At 39.3% G+C, this 15,938-nt stretch overlaps 1 protein-coding gene across 3 annotated transcripts in view; it reads right to left on the bottom strand.

Annotated features, from left to right (window-relative positions):
- cnksr3 (cnksr family member 3) overlaps window positions 1–15,938 on the bottom strand; it is a 102,255-nt gene that overhangs the window by 65,223 nt on the left and 21,094 nt on the right. The window contains exon 1 of one of the 3 annotated variants that reach the window (XM_073051105.1): window positions 10,328–10,346. The exons of the other annotated variants lie outside the window; for them this stretch is intronic. The gene's annotated coding sequence lies outside the window, so the exon portion shown is untranslated. Of the gene's footprint in view, window positions 1–10,327; window positions 10,347–15,938 lie in introns of those variants that run through there. 3 annotated transcript variants of the gene reach the window in all.

Genomic DNA, 15,938 nt, shown 5'->3' with positions numbered 1-15,938 from the left:
CTCATGACATAATATCTCAATTTGGTTAAAGTCTGAACTCTGGCTTAGCCATTCCAAAACATGATTTTTCTTCTTCTTAAACCATTCTGTTGTTGACTTACTCTTGTGTTTTGGATCACTGTCCAATCTCATCTCATTGATTGGAACACCTGACTCCAAATAGCTTTTGTAGAAGGCATTACCCCAGAGGTTCACATACTTTTTTGAGCCTCAACTGTGATTGTTTAAAATGGTGTACTCAGTATTGACAAGAACTACAATTGTTTATGCATTATTAGTTTAGGCAGATTGTGTTTGTCCATTATTCTGACTTAATAAAATCAGACCACATTTCATGAGTAATGCAGAAAACCAGGTAATTGCAAAGGATTCACGAACTTTTTCTTGCAACTGTACATATGGAACAGCAGTTGTTATGGAGGGCATAAACTTTCACATAGTTTTGGTGAATCAAATTGGTTGAGGAAGTCTTGAGGAGGACTTCATGGAATACATCGAATAGTAGCTTTCTTGTACAAAGGAAAATGTTATCTTAGGTCTGGTCCTGTGCAATGAAACAGGTAAAATTAACCGTAATGCAGCTCGGGATCCTCTTGGAAAAAGCGATCACAATATGACTGATTTCTCACAAGAATGGAGCGTGCTATAGTTTGATTTAAAAGCACCGTATTATGCCTTAACAAGGGAAATTGCAATAGGATGAGGGAGAAGCTGGCTTGCATAAACTGGAAACACATGCTATATTGGGGGGACAGTTGAGGAACAGTGGAAGACTTTCGAAGAGATTTTTCACAGTGCTCAACGTTGGCAGCAAGGGTGGGGAGCGACAGCCTTGGATAACCAAGGAAATAAAACTTGGCATCAACTACGAGGTCATGACAAAGTCACCAAGAGTGGTGGGAACCTGAAAAGATAGGGAAAACCTTAAAAGACAATAAAGAACCAGAAAGCAAAATAACAATCATGAAAATAAACTAGCACAAAATATGAAAACAGATAGTAAAAGATTTCCCTTCCCTCTTCCTCTGCCATCAGGTTCTTGAATGTACAATAAACCCTTGTACACTATCTCACTATTATTTTCCCCTTTTTTGCACCACTTAAAGTTTTTTATATATATATATTTCTTATTGTAATATACAGTTTTTAAAATTCCATATTGCAAGGTAGCGCTGCAACAAAACAACCAATTTTCCCGACATATTAAACCAATTCAATTCCCCACTCTGGCTCCTGTCTTACATCTTCTCTTCTCTACACCTTCCCTTTCTCCCATGGTCCACTTTCCTCAGAATCAGGTTTATATCACTGGCATATGTCATAAAATATATTAAAGAACAGAATACATTTCAAACTCTAAGTTACTACAAGATATTTTTATTTATATTCATTAATTAAGTAATGCAAAAAAGAGCAAAAAAGAAAAGAATGGTGAGGTAGTGTACACGGGTTCATTGTTTATTCAGAAATCTGACGGTGATGGGGAAGAAACTGTTCCTAAAACATTGAGAGCGTCTTCAGGCTTTTGTATCTCTTCCTTGATGGTAACAATGAGAAGAGGAAAAGTCTTGGGTGATGGGGGTCTGTAATGATGGATGCCCCTTTTTGAGGCATCTCCTGGAGAGGTCCTCTATGTGAGGGAAGACTAGCTCCCATGAGGGAGCTGGCTGAGTTTGCAACTTTTACAATTCTTTTTTCTCTTCCATCCTGTGCAATGACTCCTCCACACCAGAAGGTGATGCAACCAGGTAGAATACTCTCTATGGAATATCTATAGAAATCTGTGAGTACTTGGTGACATGCCAAGTCTCCGCAAACTCCTACTGAAATATAGCTGTTGCTGCCGCCTTCTTTGCAATTGCATCAATGTTGGCCCAGGATAGTTCTTCAGGAGATGTTGATACTAATGAATTCTCAGATTCCTTCTTCTCCAGTCCTTTACTTCATTCACCCATCAACTCTGAGCTTCTTACTTCATCCCCCCCCCATCACCTTCAAGCTTGCAATTCTTCCCCCCCCCCCCACCTTATTCTTTCAACATTCCGATCAACTCCCCTCAGATTCTTCCAGTTGCTTGCATTCTAGGGGCAATTTACAGCGGACAATTGGATTATTAACCCACACAGTTTTGTGATGTGGGGGGGGGAAAGCAGTCACAGAAAAAGACTGTGCAAGCCCTACAAGGACAGCGACAGAAACTCTCTCCTAATATTTTCCAGATATAATGCCATTATGACCCACTGAACAAAATTTAGTACCAGGAAACATGGCTGATTAATCGTTTCCTAAATAAAATATGAAACTTACCAATCAACCTCGAAAGGCAGAAACACATTAATTATATCCTCATGAATGACAACGTCAGGTTCCAATGGGCAAATTTAGAGATGTAGCATTTTCAGATTGCCTGACATTCTGTTTGTTCAATTTTCTTCCAAAAGCAAGCAGACCAAAAAAAATTATACTGTATAATTTTTTCCTGTTATGTGGAATACTGTGAATGGAGAACATACTGTTCTTAGTGAGATATTTATCTTCAGAGTGATTAAATTTTGGTGTTTAATGATGTACATATGCCAGCACAACATTTGTATTGAATTCTTATATGCAAGGAGAAAATTCAGTGTTTGCCTTTCCTTGGACTTGCTTCAAGACGCTCAAACATAACATTCAGTTGAATGTTCCGTTGCAGTACCAGGGGAAAATAAAGCTGATTCAGAAGAGCCTCTTCTTCTGCTGAGACATTAAACCAATACCCAGTCAACAATTTCACTGGATTTAGTTTCTGGATAATATTTATCCCACAGCAAGATTCAAAGGCAGGTTAATTCACTGATTGTTTGAGGTTGCTGTACATAAATTGTCTGCATTCATTAAAATTACAGTTCCAAAATACTGCTCTTTACAAGCAGTAAAATATTTTGGATCATTCTGGAGGCAAGTACAAAATTCTAGGTTATATCAGCAACATTGCAGGAACAATAACACATCCAAAGTAAATTGAAGATTGTTCCTCTTCATTTTAAAAGGAGCCACATAGCCTCAAGAGGTCACAGATCAGAGTATAATTAGAGGATGTCCAGTTATTACCAATAGAAATTTGGAAAGAATTAATGATCTGAGTTGTTTCAATGCAACAACTGTGCAAATTAGAAAAGGTCAAAAGCTGACAGTGAGAAACTACATTACATAACCAATCCATGAAGGTAACTTCCAATTAGCCCATTTGACATGGACATTTACAGTGGCATGCAAAAGTTTGGGCACCCCTGGCCAAAATTCCTGTCACTGTGAACAGCTAAGAGAGTAAAAGACGACCTGATTTCCAAAAGACAAAGTTAAAGATGACACATTTTTTAAATATTTTAAGCAAGATTACTTTTTTTATTTCCATCTTTTACAGTTTCAAAATAACAAAAAAGGAAAAGGGCCCGAAGCAAAAGTTTGGGCACCCTGCATGGTCAGTACTTAGTAACACCCCCTTTGGCAAGTATCACAGCTTGTAAACACTTTCTGTAGCCAATTCTGTAGTCTTTCAATTCTTGTTTGGGGGATTTTCACCCATTCTTCCTTGCAAAAGGCTTCTAGTTCTGTGAGATTCTTGGGCCGTCTTGCATGCACTGTTCTTTTGAGGTCTATCCACAGATTTTCAATGATGTTTAGGTCAGGGGACTTTGAGGGCCATAGCAAAACCTTCAGCTTGTGCCTCTTGAAGTAGTCTATTGTGGACCTTGAGGTGTGTTCAGGATCATTATCCTGTTGTAGAAGCCATACTCTTTTCATCCTCAGCTTTTTTTAAATTATATATATACATAGACACACACACACACACACACACAGTATAATGTTTGCTGCCAGAATTTGCTGGTATTTAATTGAATTCATTCTTCCCTCTACCAGTGAAATGTTCCGCATGCCACTGGCTGCAACACAAGCCCAAAGCATGATCGATCCAGCCCCATGCTTATCAGTTGGAAAGGTGTTCTTTTCATGAAATTCTGCACCCTCTTCTCCAAACATACCTTTGCTCATTGTGGCCAAAAAGTTCTATTTTAACTTCATCAGTCCACAGCACTTGTTTCCAAAATGGATCAGGCTTGTTTTGATATTCCTTTGCAAACTTCTGAAGCTGAATTTTGTGGTGAGGATACAGGAAAGGTTTTCTTCTGATGATTCTTCCATGAAGGTCATACTTGTGCAGGTGTTGCTGCACAGTAGAACAGTGCACCACCACTCCAGAGTCTGCTAAATCTTCCTGAGGGTCATTTGCAGTCAAACAGGGATTTTGATTTGCCTTTCTAGCAATCCTACGAGCAGTTCTCTCAGAAAGTGTTCCAGACCTCAACTTGACCTCCACCATTCCTGTTAACTGCAATTTCTTAATTACATTACTAACTGAGGAAACGGCTACCTGAAAACGCTTTGCTATCTTCTTATAGCCTTCTCCTGCTTTGTGGGCATCATTTATTTTAATTTTCAGAGCATTAGGTAGCAGCTTAGAGGAGCCCATGGCTGCTGATTGTTGGGACAGGTTTGAGTCAGGGTAAAGCTTTGAAATTTGCATCACCTGGCCTTTCCTAACAATGACAGTGAACAAGCCATAGCCCTATCAAGCTAATTAAGGTCTGAGACCTTGGTAAAAGTTAACTGAGAGCTCAAATCCCTTGGGGTGCCCAAACTTTTGCATGGCGCTCCTTTCTTTTTCCCCCCCACTCTAAAATTGTACAAAACAAAAATAATACACTAATTTTGCTTAAAATGCCTAAAAGAATGTTTCATCTTTAACTTTATGACTTTTGGAGATCAATTCATCTTCTACTCACTCAACTATTCACAGTAACAGAAATTTTGACCGGGGTGCCCAAACTTTTGCATGCCACTGTATATAGTTCAACTCAACAGAAGAATGCAACACCCAAGGAAATTTGAATACTGTATAAACATTCAGATTTGCTTCTTGCAGCAAGTGGGAATCATGGAAAAATCTAACATTTTCCTCAACACAACAGAAAATGACAACAAAGCAAAAAAAAAAACAAATCACTATGTGTCAGTGATATTAAATGCGATTCTGAAATGCATTTGCAAGTTGAAACTAGTTTTATATTTGTAGGTGCGTCAGAGACCAAAAGATATACTGTGATAAATGCACACTGCTTAACACTATCAAACTTACTCTCCTTCATTCGTGGAATTTAAACCACGGCTGCTAATTCATTTTCTTTGAAGTACACTTCGATAAAGGAAATAATTGTTCCAAAAATTCACTCCAAATTGCAGCTGCAATCTTTCATGATTTTGCATACCTAGACAACTAAAACCAGCAAGTTTGGATCTCTGGGTGCCATATAATCCAGAAAAAATATCTTGTACTGTTGGATTCCCAAAGAAATAATGATGATCAAAACCACAAAACTACAATTAGCTTCAGATGGTACCTTAATTACGCAGGTGCCAAACAATGCTGAGTAACATGAATAAACCTGACCTTGCATCATTTCCACCTCTCATGTTGGCATTGGGTTTAACTGTCTGTTTTTGGCTTGGATAGGCTACAGTAAAATAATATTCCCATTCAGTTCAATTCCAACTAACCATTCAAGCAATGGGATTTGAACACCAATGCATCAATATGGATTCTTTTAACACAGGGCTCATTGGAAAGGTGAAAAGTTACACTGGGAAGGAAGGTGCACTTCTGGGGAAAATATCTGACAGACCTGGTAAACCACTAATGCATTGAGACTACGTCCACACTAGACCAGATAATTTTGAAAACGCCGGTTTTGCAGAAAAACAACAGGTGTCCACACCAAGCGTTTTTGAAAATACCTCTGTCCACATTAAAACTGGTATTTGGGCGAATCTCCTCCCACTGGGCATGTCCAGGACACATCTACCGAAAACAAGCGACACCCGGCAGTGCTGAACTTGAGCCTCTTCATCGCTCGGACCTGGTTCGAGTTGTTCATCGTGAAGTTTCGGGCGGAGAACTACTGGCTCTGCTGACCCGTGACACCCTCCCGCTTCCTTGTTGTCTGGGACGAATCTCGCTGTGAAAGTGCGCGTTTGTGCAGTTACAGACTAGAAAATCTTTAAATGAAATTGCCAAACGACAGACAGCTGTTTGCTCTTGCGCAGGTGGACTTAAAACTAAAAAACAAATACTGGAGAGTATGGAAGCAACCGACAGGGAGATCACAGACAGTATGACCCGGCTGACGACGAACACTGAAAAACTGACTAACTCTGTTGCATTTATAGAGCACCTTGATAAATGTATAAAACATGTCTACATCAGTATTATCTTGTATTTCCATATAATGTTACATTAGGCTGTTACACATCTATTGACAGAGAAGTATTTGCATAAATAGCTAAACCACCTTCATACAAGCAAGGACAGAAAACAGGGCAAAGTGAGTATACTTATTTATTCAGTAAGTTATGGGTCAAAGTATTTGGCGAGTACATTTCTAACTCTTCTGGCTTCAGTCTCGTTGCCTTCTGTTCTGAAATTGTCAGGTTGTGTGGGGGGTTGCGTTCAGGAAAACAATAAAATACCACCATCTGTTCCAGCACATCATGACAGCGTTTCTAGAAATCTCCGGTTACCCCTTCCACACCACTCTTGCCCAAGCGGCGTTTTCAAATTTACACACTCTGGAGGGCGTTTTAGGAAAAGTAAAAGCTTTGGTTACAGCTTTATCTGGTCTAGTGTAGATGTAGCCTCAGTGCAGGAGAGGTCTGTGCAATCAGAAACTCAGCTTGATATTAAGTAGTTACTTTTGAAAGCTGAGGCTGTGGAATTTTTGTAATTCCAAATGAAGTAACAATGGAGTGATTGGTATTTAACTCAAATGGTTAATACACTGGTCTAGCAGCCTGGTGAAAGGGTTCATTGATAAAAGGGACAAGCAGATCAATACACCTTGGCAGTTGGGGAAATTAAATTCAAACCAAATAAATCTGGAATTTAAGAAGCTCGTCTCAGACAGAAGTCATGATCACTGAAAATGCTGATGTAATATCATTAAGGTCCTTCAAGAAAGGAACTTAGCTTACCAGCATAGTATATGTATAAATATCCCCTTTTGAGTACACCAAGAATTTGATAAATTTATGATACATCTTATTTTGTGCTGTGTTAACAGCTTGTTGAAAGTACAAAAAGAATGACCACAGCAAAAACAGACAGAAAAAGTGGAATGGTCGGAATGCAAAAATCATCAAGCAAAAGGCATGCTCTGCTAAGTAAATGCAGCTGCAACAAACATCGGCAGAACCTCAGTTGGTGATAAGGCGGCGTACAGGAGTGACACAGATCGGCTGGTTGAGTGGTGGCACAACAACCTTGTACTCAACATCAGTAAGGCAAAGGAATTGACTGTGGTCTTCAGGCAGGAGGACACATAGCAGCTCTCATCAAGGAGTCAGTAGTGGAAAGGGTGAGCAGCTTCAAGTTCTGGGGTATCAACCTCACTCTCAAGATCAATCCTAGGCTAACGTACTGATGCAATTACAAAGGAGGCACACTGGCCACTATATTTCCTTAGGACGTTGATGAGATTTGGTATGTTACCAAAGACTGGCAAGTTTCTACTGGCAATGAGGCACTCTGACTGGTGACATGACTGTCTGGTATGGAGGTGCCAAAGCACAGGACTGGAAAAAGCTAAAGGGTTAATAACTCAGCCAGTTATCACGGGCACTAGCCTCCCCATCACATCTTCAAAAGGCGATGCCTCAAGAAGACGCCATCCTTTGTTAAGGACTCTCACCATCCAGGACATGCCTTCCGCTCATTACTACCATTGAGGTGGTGGTACAGGAGCCTGAAGACACACTCAACATTTTAGAAACAGCTTCTTTCCCTCCACCACCACATTTCTGAATGGTCCATGAACACCATCTTACTACGTTGCTCTTTTTGCACAACCTATTTATATTCCTTATTGTAACTTGTAGAATTTTCATGCAATATACTGTAATACTGTCACAAATTTCACAATACATTTCAGTGATAATAAACCTGATTCCGATAACATTGACAAAGTCTGTTACACTGGCACACTCAAAAAATGTAGTCCAGGCAACAGAAGATAAGCATCAGAGCAAACACCCTGTTGGAAAAAGTTACATTAGACAGATAGTCATGGGAATCTGGGAAGGAAATGGAACATTAGCTTGCAAAGATCTGTACTATCTGTGACTCATAAGACAAAATTGAATGATGGCCATTGTGATCCTAGATATATACTGCAGCAAGTTTAAAAAGTCACTCAAAGTCACCCATTCTGCTGCAATTTTAGGCTAAATATGTAAAAAAAAAACAAATTCTGTTTAATAGTCAATTACATCATTGAGATTCCCCTCTTCAGATGTTTGTTATTTTAGTATACCTAAAATAGAAAACAAATAAAATGGCAGGCTTTGCCAGAACATAGAACTTAAAAAAACAATTATTTTAACATCTGGTTTCAACTAGAGATAAGGAGGAATGGCCGTATTGAATAGAGTGGGAACAAGCCTGTTGCATGATGAAAATTATCTAAAGATACAACATTGTGTAAAACCAAATTGATATTTTATTTAAGGTTTCTTGTCCCCATATACAAAATGCATTATTAAAAGTGCATTCATTATACTGAAAAAGATGTTAGCCATGTCTTAATATAGGGGAGATCAAGTTTCACCCAAAATTGAAGTAGATGCAGTCATATTACATCACAACCTTACAAATTCAACATAGAAGGTATTCCAAGGGTCATAGCCTGAAACGTTGGAACATGTGCTGCTTTGGATTTCCCGCATCTGCAGAACTTCTCCTGACTATATTTATCAGTTAAAAGATTTGCTATGGTTATGAATATAACAAAAGTTTTAATTGCACCTCAAAAGCACATTGATTGAAGGACGGAAATCAACAAATTACACGTGCTAGAAATCTGAAACAAAAGCTGAAAGTGCTGGAAACACTCCACAGATTCTAAAAGTGCAATATTTTATGAGATGCATAGAACAAAGGGAATATGTCAGATAGCAAAAGACTGCATTAGTCAGTGTGACTGTTAGAGTCAACTTTAATTCTTTGACAATGCAATATGAATCAGAATCATGTTTAATAGCACTGGAATATGTAGTGAAATTTGAAGTTGTGTTAATGGGCTCATGCTCCATTCAGAAATCTGATGACAGAGGGGAAGAATCTTTTCCTAGACACTGAGTGTGTGTCTTCAGGCTCCTGTACACCACCTTGATGGTAGCAATGAGTATGTTGCTCAATAACTAGGCTTTGGAACATGTCCACATCAACTGAAGAAAAACTCAGTCAAAATTATGACAGGCAGAAGTGGCCAGATCTACTAAAGACACAAAGCATATTCCCCAAAACTGCAAAGTTCAATACCCATTCAGAAGACCGGCAGTGTGCTCGGACAGATAATAAATTTTCTTCAAGTCTGTATTTTGTCTGCTTGCAACAGTGCAGGCAGCCACAGATACAAGTGTCAACTGCAAATTCAAATTACAGGCAACCAAAAGCCCAGGGTCACTCCTGTGGACTGAAGATAAGTGCTGTGCAAAGAGATCACCCAATCTGAGTTTGGTTTCTCCAATGCAGTGGAGACCATATTGTGAATAATGAACATGGCACATTAGATGGGAAATACAAGTAAACTACTTCTTCTCCAAGACAGACTGGGTCTCTGGGTTGTGGGAAGAGGAGAGGTGAAAAAAAAAACTGCATTTTCTGCAGTTATGAGGCAAGATTTGATCATATTCATTTAAAATCAATTGCACCTGCCTAGCAGCTCTAAATTTCTCAATGGATCCACTGTAGGTGGCACTATATGGAGCTTACAACTTTCAAATAAAGTGTATAATCTGTGCTTGGTCAGCAGAAAAGTCCTCAGAGTCTTTAATCAATTCAATTCATCCTGTATGTACAAAATTTGAGAAATTTGTCCACATACAAGTTCAACAGAGAGAAGTTAACTTCTGGAATGAAAATTGGTCAAGTGAATTAATTACATTATTATTTGCTCATGGAGAATATATTTTTTCATCCAGATCCTAACAGAAAGAAACATAAGAATTTTATGCAGAATATTGGGAGAGAGGCACAACTACCAAAGTTTGTCCAGCTCTCACAATGTATTCAGGAGCACTTCTAATCAAACACAGCCACACACTGACATCAACGAAAAAACAATACAAAATTCTCTACCAAATTCCTTTCTCATGAGCTGCCCAGGACATCGTCCTGCAAAATATTCAAACTTGGCTGCAAAATGCAAAAATTGCAAGACACACAATAGCCACTCACCATAAACTTTGAATATGCCTCCCAAACTTGCAAATTCCAAAATCTACAGAACAAAGAACATAGGTCATAGCTCCATCTGATGACTAGTAATATCAAATAACATTTTTTTTGACAAACTCAGAGTGAATAAAGCCAACTATGTAAATTCATTGCAGATTCAAACAATTTGACATTATGGTATGCCAAGACTTGTAGAATTTTTGTAAAATGTGCAATATCACATTTCCCATGTTACTTATATTGCAGAGTTTAAATATCAGTTTATTCCATTGTGCATTTGGGGGTGGGGGAAAGAAAAAGGCAGAAGAGAAATGAGTTTGATCTTGTGTTGCAAGTATTAAATCATTCCTAAAAATAACTAATAAAACTCATTAACAGAAACAGTAAAAAAATTAATAACAGATAGAACCATAGAACATTACAGCACAGAAACAGGCCTTTTGGCCCTTCTTGGCTGTGCCGAACCATTTTTCTGCCTAGTCCCACTGACCTGCACCTGGGCCATATCCCTCCATACACCTCTCATCCATGTACCTGTCCAAGTTTTTCTTAACTGTTAAAAGTCAAAAGTGAGCCCGCATTCACCACTTCATCTGGCAGCTCATTCCACACTCCCATCACTCTGAGTGAAGAAGCCCCCCCTAATGTTCCCTTTAAACTTTTCCCCCTCTACCCTTAACCCATGACCTCTGGTTTTTTCTCCCCTAGCCTCAGTGGGAAAAGCCTGCTTGCATTCACTCTATCTATACCCTCTATCAAATTAATATACCAAATATATAATTTTATACACCTCTATCAAATCACCCCTCATTCTCCTACGCTCCAGGGAATAAAGTCCTAACCTATTCAACCTTTCTCTGTCACTCAGTTTCTCAAGTCCCGGCAACATCCTTGTAAACCTTCTCTGCACTTTTTCAACCTTATTAATATCCTTCCTGTAATTAGGTGACCAAAACTGCACACAATACTCCAAATTCGGTCTCACCAATGTCTTATACAATCTCGCCATTACATTCCAACTAAAAGACAAAAGTGTTTTGAACAAAATATATCTGAACACAAGAAACTTCACAGAAGCTCAAAATGCACAGTAACACAAACAAAATGCAGGTTCGGAAGCAGGTCATATTTGAAGATAGGTATAAGAAAGAATTTTAGCAGTTAGCAAATACATTAACATATTTTTCTTCGGATAAGAGAGTCTTCAGAATTAATAAATTAACTTTTTTTGCTCAAATGAAATTTGGAATCAACATTATTAGCAAATTAAAAAGGGGGATGAATAGAACATGACAAACTTATTGGACAGTCTCACGCCCGCTGCCAGACGCCTTGGCTAGGTGCAGCTGGTCGTTGGTGGGGTGAGAGGACAAGGTCAGGAGGTCTCTGTGCCAGGGCCGCGGCGATCGCAGTCCGGAGAGAATGACTGACCAAGCGAGGAGAATGACAGGCCCGCGCCCGCCCCCCTTGTAGGATCTATCAGCCAACAAAAGTTTGTTTCAGTAGATCGCAGTATGGTAGCTGCTCTGATACTTATGATACGCTGAGCCCGAATTAGGTCGTCTGCGAATATTTTAGCACTGGGTTCCCCACGAACATTCAGAGTGCTAAACAGGTTTAGAGGCGCCGCCTAGCAACGGCACTTCCTGCCGGCTGTGCGAGGGTATCACTGCGGTTAGGCAACTGATGACCTCGTGTGGGTTCAAGTTCAACAGTGGGTGTGACAGGGAATGAGGAAAGGTGCAGCTGACTCGTATCGTTTCCTCCGGCCCGGTGGTTGGGGACCACTGAAGTACACTGTGTAGTGCGGGGGATTGACATTTTACAGGACAACGTCAGGGTAGTGATCCACCACCTGAAGGTTAATAGAAGGTGAAAGCATGGTTCATGAATTGTTATTTGCAGGGGGACTAGAAACAGATAAAGAGAGAGTCAGTAGTTTGGTTTGTTGTGCAATTTTTCCAAAGAGAAGGACATACCGCTCACCAACATTTTTGCTTGCGTAATACATGGGACTCCAATGACAAGACACCGCTGTGGGTTATTACTTTATTGAAAAAAAGCTGTATCTAACATACTTACCATTCATTGTGTAATTCACAATCATCTTCGTGCAAAAAACAATACTGTTATCAGAAATCAAACAAAGTCCTGTACTCTCAATTCTCGACTAATTTGAGAGGTTTCTATTGAGAATGATGAAAAGCTTGAACACTTGCTGTTGCACACAGAAGTCAGATGGCTCTAAAACTGCCTGATACGTTTTTTTGAACTTTCTGAAACTTTGAAGACTCTATTGCTTCATTCAGTAATCAACTCAAGAATATTAGGCATGACATTACTTATTTGTCAGATTTATTCACGTTAATGAAATCAAACCTCATTTTCAAGGAAATGATGTGAATTGTATCAAAGCCAACAGTAGTCACCATATTTCTGTCCAGGTTAACCCTATTTAAGCCTATAATAAGGTCATAAGGCATAGGAGCCGAATTAGGCCATTTGGCCCATCGATTCTGCTCCACCATTCCATCAAGGCTGATTTATTATCCCTCTCAACCCCATTAGCCTGCCTTTTCCCTGTAACCTTTGATGTCATAATTAATCAAGAATTTACAAACCTCCACTTTACCTCCAATTCCAGATTCACCACCCTCTGGTGAAATAAATACCTTCTCATCTTTGTTCTAAATGGACATTCCTCTATTCTGAGGCTGTGCCCTCCAGTTCTAGACTCACCCACTATGGGAAACCTCATCTACTGTATCAGGGCCAGGGATTCCCAACCTTTTTTATGCCATGGACTAAAACCATTAATTATGGGGCCTGTGGACCTCGGGTTGGGAACCCCTGATCTAGGCCTTTCAATATTCAAAGAGTTTCCAATGAGATCTCCACCCATTCTTTTGAACTCCAACAAGTGCAGGCCTTGAGCCATCAAATACTCCACATGCCTTAACCCTTTCATTCCCAGAATCATTCTCAAGTACCTCTTCCTGACCCTCTCCAAAGCTGGAACATCTTTCTTTTTTTAAGATAAGGGGTCAAAAACTGCTCACAGTAATCCAAGTATGGTCTGATAAAGCCTCACCATCACATCTTTGCTCTTATATTCTACTTCTCTGTGCCCCCCCCCCCCGGGTAAGTTGCAGAACGACATGTCAGTGAGATTTCAGGATCTTCTCTCAATCCAAATTCCAATTTGGCTAATAAATCAATCCCTGAACACTTCTAATGAGGAATTAACAGGAACGACAGAGGAAAAACTGATCTTGCTACAAAATTACTGAGTTGAAGCAAAAGTTCAAATACAAGTCATGAAGACTTTTAGTTGCACAAAGAAATCTCTGAATGCTATGCTGTACTGTGGAAAAAGGTCAAGATGTCCTCCTCTATTGCCTTTCCAGCACAACGTTTAGTGGAGCGAGGTTTCAGTGCAGTTGCCCAACTTCAGACAATGAATGAAAAAGACTGTAAATTACTGAACATGGAGATATGAGACTCCTGAGTGACCTTCAGCCTGATACTGAGATGCTGGTATCACTGCACCAAGCCCATCCATATCAGTGAAATGTGAAAAAGCACTGAAGTGGTGAAAAACTACTAAAGTACACCAAATTAGTTGATGAAAATTGCTTTCATTGTAATTAAAGGATTTTATAGCTCTAAATAGTTTTGATTTTTTTGCAATTATTTGTCACTCCAATCAAAATTCTTCATAGTTTATATGTAATGGTCAGAACAGGCGGGGGGTGTGGTTGGGGATGTGGTCTGGGAGCTAAGGGGGCAGTAACTCAAAAATATTTGCAAACCACTGCTCTGCATCTTGTAAAAATTCACAAGCTCAACAGGGACTTCCAGAACAACCAAACACTGCATTAATTACAGCAGAACTTAACACAGCTCAGCTCATATACAAACAAACTTAATGCAAAAGTATGGAAAGAAAGCAAACAGCTTTTAAATAATCAAACAAATTAACTGGTATGTCCAGTCTAAAAGAAGAAGACTGGTTACAAATGAAAACAACTTTACCAAAGCAAAACGGAGCAATCACCAGAGTTTTAACCACAATTGGGCACTTGACAAACTGCTATCACACGAGTCCAGGTTACCAAGCTTTGGTCCATTTGGGGATATGCAAATACCAGACAATTCAAAAGAAAATGCATTTTTGCTGATAAACTAAAATTAGCATATATTCATGATGGAGATGATTTTTTTGTAAATGTAGGGTCTCCCTGGGTAACAGAAAACATGACTTACAGAAATCCAACTAAATATTTTAGGAGAATGTGTAAAGAATTTTAAGATAATGGTTAATGTCATTCATTATCAAGTGGACAGTTTATATTCCATAAGGGGAAATGAATATTGGTTGAGATGAAATTGTATGAAGTGTATGCACAACTGATGCTACATGGATAGCTAAAGAAACAGTTATAGACAGTTCATCAATTGAATACAGTCGGCCCTCCTTATCCGCGGATTCCGCACGCGCGGATTCAACCAACCGCGGACTGGGAAAACCCAGAAGTTCTCTCCAGCACTCATTGTTTGAACGTGTACAGACTACTTTTTCTTGTCGTTATTCCCTAAACAATACAGTGCAACAACTATTTACATAGCATTTGCATTGCATTAGGTATTATAAGCAATCTAGAGATAATTTAAAAGTACATGCAGTCCCCCTGTTATGAACAGGTTCCGTTCCTGAGTTCGTCTTTAAGTTGGATTTGAAGTCGGAACAGGTACATCCAGTATTATTCAGCGTCAGTTAGTCAAACGTTTGTCTTATTATATAGTATATATTTTACCTTTCTATGCATATATAACACTTAAGAAACATTATGTATTTCAATAATTAAACCACTGCATTGCTTAGTAATAATTGTAGCTTTCATCAGGGCAGGGCCTTTCTCATGCTCCATTAAAATTGTTCCGATTGTTGACCGACGTAGCCTAACACTTTTCCAATGACCGATGGCGTTTCACCTCTTTCCGATCGCTTTATTACTTCCACCATATTTTCAATTGTGATTATTTTTGTGAACAGAAACACTGTGGATTCAGTGCTGCACCACCAGGTCCTAATGTCCACAGCACTGAGACAGGTTAAATAAGGTCTGGGGTTCTGCTGGGTCCTAAAGACCACCACACTAAGACAGGTTAAATAAGGGACTTGAGCATCTGCGTTTTTTGGTATCTGCGGGGGGTCTCGGAATCAATCGCCTGCGGATAAGGAAGGCCGACTGTACTTATACAACCCAGGGACTGCTCACATGTTTCTTCATTTTATTTGACTGACTTTAATTTCACTAAATTCAAGAAGCTGGCACCAAAAAAAAAGGGCAAATGCATAACTTTCAGCCAAAGCCCTCACTGACATTGCCACTTTGTTGGCCTCATGCAACCTAATTAGCTGCATACTTCAGTGGTACAAGTAGCTTCCACATTTTTCAGAGATAAATATGAAGTTGTGTGGAGTTACAAAGCTCAGTGATTTTCAATTCCCAGAAATGAAATCCAATAGGGCTCATTAAATAATTGTCACTTTCCTTCCTTCTCCACAAAGTGGAATCGAGAAAGAAGAAATCTGACGCAATTCATA

The sequence above is a fragment of the Hemitrygon akajei genome, chromosome 7 (assembly GCF_048418815.1).
Source record: "Hemitrygon akajei chromosome 7, sHemAka1.3, whole genome shotgun sequence".
Classification (NCBI taxonomy): domain Eukaryota; kingdom Metazoa; phylum Chordata; class Chondrichthyes; order Myliobatiformes; family Dasyatidae; genus Hemitrygon; species Hemitrygon akajei.
Note: the sequence above shows the minus strand (reverse complement) of the source record. Positions and strands in the feature narration are given on the sequence as shown.